A 4180-nucleotide genomic window follows, 5' to 3' on the forward strand; every position below is an offset into this window, starting at 1 on the left:
GACTGGATCTTCTAGGAAGGAGGAGGAGGGGGGTGTACCTGCAAGGTACTCCAATGCCAAAGTAAGATGACGAGCAAAGGAGCGCAAGTACTAGCTAAGAGTGAGTGAGAATTGAATACCTGACCCTCTAGTTAAAGAGGGTATATATAGCCCCCAGCGCTGGGCCATGATCTCGCTATTGGGTTGGATTCCCAAGCCCAACTAGGAGACTGCCAGGTTTCCTGAGCGGAAATATCGGAGGTGCGTGTACGCCCTCTGTCCTGGTTAACCGCTCCGAAGTCCAAGGGAGGACGCGGTCTTTTAGGAGCCACGTGGGATCCGAGTTATTCGGAGGATTGGATATGAAGGAGCCCTGCGCGGAGCAGGGTCCTCGGCGAGGATGATGTCCGGGGGAGAATGAACGCCGAGCGCGGTGTTGGTGCCGAGCAAGGCGTGTCGGAAGGCCATGAACTATACATGGGCCTCTGAGGCTTATTGGGCCGAAAGCGGTGTTGGGCCTAGTCTTGGCCCAGTCCAGAACAATATATATATAATTGTACATTGTATTTTAATATTATTGTTGTATTTTATGTTCCTAAATATATTTTATTCTATGGTGTTTTTTCACTCGTTTGGATTGAAGGAAAAATTTAATGTTGCTGTTATATTTTATGTGTTTTGCTGTGGACTTGGGATCGGGTGAAAAAATCTGAACCCGACGGATATAGACGAGTATGTTATTTTGCCACCTGAATTGTCTTTGGGTTTGGGTGGTGATTTTGAGTGCGGATTTGGGTAGTGTAAAACACACACCCGAACCTACCTGTTGTCATCCTTTAAAAAAATTATTCATGTAGTATCTCATTAAAAGAAAATGTCATGTTTATCATATGCGCAATCAGATTAATTTTAATGATTAAGACTTTATTTGTGAGTTTGGAAGAGAAAGGAAGAGAGGAGAGAGTTTTGAAAAATAGAAAGGATTTGGTGAAAAAAATAGTAAGATGTGGGGTTGGAGAATTTTGGAGGGTTTGATATTATTCATAACATAAAAAACTCTTTAATATAGGAAACTCAAAAATTGTATTGAATGAGGGTTTTAGAAGACTTACATAAATTTTTTAAATATCTTTTAGATTGTTATAGTATTTTGAAAATTAAAAATATAGTAATGATAATGACTTTTTTATCATTCTAAACAAAATTATTTTATCAAATTATGTTTATTATTTATTGATGTATTCTAGTCAACATAAATGCAATGTGAGAGAAATATAAATTATTAATATTAATTAGAGGGTACAATTGAAAGATAAAAATTAAAATTGTATTGAAAATTAAAAACGACACTTATTTTGAGATAAATAATTTTTTTAAATGTGACATTTATTTTAGGGAGAGAGAGAGAGGACCATTTTATATTTATAATTAATATTGATTAATTATATAGAGATGATAATATGTTGTTAAGATGAAAATCATATATAAATCCGAAAACGGTTGTAGCTAATATGAACATAATGCCTAGCAAATGCAAACATACATTTCTTCCATTTTCTTCTTAAAAGGGAGGCTTATAGTGACTTATACTTCGTTTTTTTTCTTATTTTTGTTGAAAGTTTATCACACATTATAAGGATGTTTTTTTCACAAAAATTGAAGTATTTTTGATGTGGGATGAATGAATTTTTTAAACGCATTTTTTTCATTAAATCGAAAAATGCAAACATTAACATATGATTGAATTTTAAACTAACATTTTGCAAAAAATTATCTCATAATACATAAAAAGAATTTGCATAATTTTGTGGCATTTTGAATATGTTTTATTTTATTTTGATTTTTCAAACGAAGTACATAAAATATGATTTTCAAGAGGTATAAAAATCAAAATAATTTAAGGAATCCCCATAATGATACGAAAAATTTTCAATTCCTCTCTATTTGTTTTCAATAAAATCCCTGGAAAAAAAAAGATGAAAATGTCATGCCTATGTTTACGTTATTTTTTTGCTAGTTGAATACTTGGCATTCAGAAAAGCAAAATAGATTGAAGCATTATCGTAGTGCTATTAAACTTTGAATTTCTTCTCTATTTGTTGTCACATAAATTCTAAAAAAATTTGATTAAAATGCGATGTGTAGGTCTATATGTGCTTCGATCGAAAAAACAAAATAAATCAAGACTTATTCGCAATTTCAAAAAAAATTGGTAAATCCTTTCCATGTGTTATGAGATAAGACCCTACAAAACATTAGCTCAAAATTTAATCACGTACCAAAATTAACATTGTTTCCGTTTTGTGGAAATTTTGTATTTAAAAAGTTCATATTAAAATCATCTCACGTAAAAAGAAAATTTATTTTAGGTAAGAGTGACTCTTATAATGTGATAAATTTTTATGCAAAAAATAAAAATAAAAATAAAATTCTAGGTTATTTTAAGCATTTTTTTATGATGAAAAAAATTGAAGAATGGGGTGTTTGAATTAGTTGTTATTAATTGTGAGTTTATGTAAGATGTTCATCTTAGCTACAAACTTACCGTCTTCATAGTTCATATAATTAATTAATATTAGTGATATAAAATGGTAACAAATTGACATATGCCACATTGACTTTGTTATGAGCATATCCGGTCATAAAAAAACTTTCATGTGACATGTCACATTAACTTCTATTGAGAAGAATATCTAATATTCTCCCCCTTTCGATTGATGTAGGTCCTGAAAATAGAATGAGCATTGGAGAGGATGCCAATAAGTTCTCTGTTAGCATAATGTATCGACTGCTGGATGATGATGGTAACATAATAGAAACTGATGCTTGGAGAGATCTATGGAGGATTCAAATTACTAAGCGAGTCTGACATTTTATCTGGGGGTTGCACCATGATAGATTGCTTACAAATAGGAAAAAGCACATAATGGATTTTAGGAGTGTTATGTATAATTTTTTTGAGGATTTTGAAGAAGATACGATCCATTTCCTCCGAGATTGTCCAATAGTAGTGGCCTTATGGCTGTCTGCGGTTCATACTAACAAACATGTTATTTTTATTAGGTGATTTGAAGCATTGGGTTCATAATAACATGTAGAATAATATGGGGTGGAGTGACAATGGTGTACAGAATATTTTTTGGGTAAATTCTTGTCCGAATAAACTTCGATGGAAGACTATGTAACTTCGTACGAAATACGAAGCTCCACACTCAAGATCACACAAATACACCTCATACAGTTAAAATAACAATTTATTTTAAATATATACACATATATTTTTCTATTTCAAAGGTACTTTACATATAGTACACACATAAAATAATAATAAAAAGAGCTACAATTAGGGGAGACGACCCCGACAGGGAAACAACCTCCCCGTTTCTGAGCATCTGATACGGAGAACCTTCTCCCTTGATATTAAGAAAGAATGGTGAAAATGCTCCACTTACTGCAAAGCATTTTCAAAAGACTCTGAAACTGCCCCAAGGCTGACGGTTGTACAGTTTTCAAACGTCGAGTCAAAGAAGCATTCTTAAGGCGCATAGACTTTATCTCTCCCTGAGCTGCTGAAGGACGCTCGTGAGTAGACTTCAAAGTATCATAGGTAGAATCTAGAGACTTTTCCTTCCTTGTCACACTCCTTACCAAAAAGTCTCCAGGTTGGCAAGAGTTCAAGGGAGATTAAGATGGAGTAAAACGCCTTTTATCCCAATAAGAATGTTAGAATTTGTTTGTATTTCTTGAAGGCATGTGTCCCATTGGAACGTCAGGCTACAAACACTTTCTTATGATATATAGTTCTTTTCACGTTGCTAGTCAGACCAAAGAGCGTCCCAGCGGCCGGTCACACTAAGGGACAAAGCAAATATGAGTAATTCTCCTCTAAAGGAGGAACCCGACGCTCTTTGGAGGAGAGGACATGACCCCGCCAACAACTTAAGGGTTGGAGGGTTTAAAGTATGAAGTAGCCTTTGAAGGGCCTTTAAAGGAACGACATCCTAGACGGCTCCGAAGTAGTGGAAGGGCATGCTGCAATCCATGATGACCATATTCTCCACTTTAGAAGTTGGAGAGTTACTTCATCCTTCATCGAATATGCACACAATCATTATCAAAGCAAACACGTCATGAGTAAAATAAATTGAAAGGAAAGAGGCAAGAGCTTTCATAACTTACCTTAAATAATATTCCTTTCTTC

The sequence above is a fragment of the Vicia villosa genome, unplaced genomic scaffold (assembly GCF_029867415.1).
Source record: "Vicia villosa cultivar HV-30 ecotype Madison, WI unplaced genomic scaffold, Vvil1.0 ctg.000060F_1_1, whole genome shotgun sequence".
Lineage (NCBI taxonomy): Eukaryota > Viridiplantae > Streptophyta > Magnoliopsida > Fabales > Fabaceae > Vicia > Vicia villosa.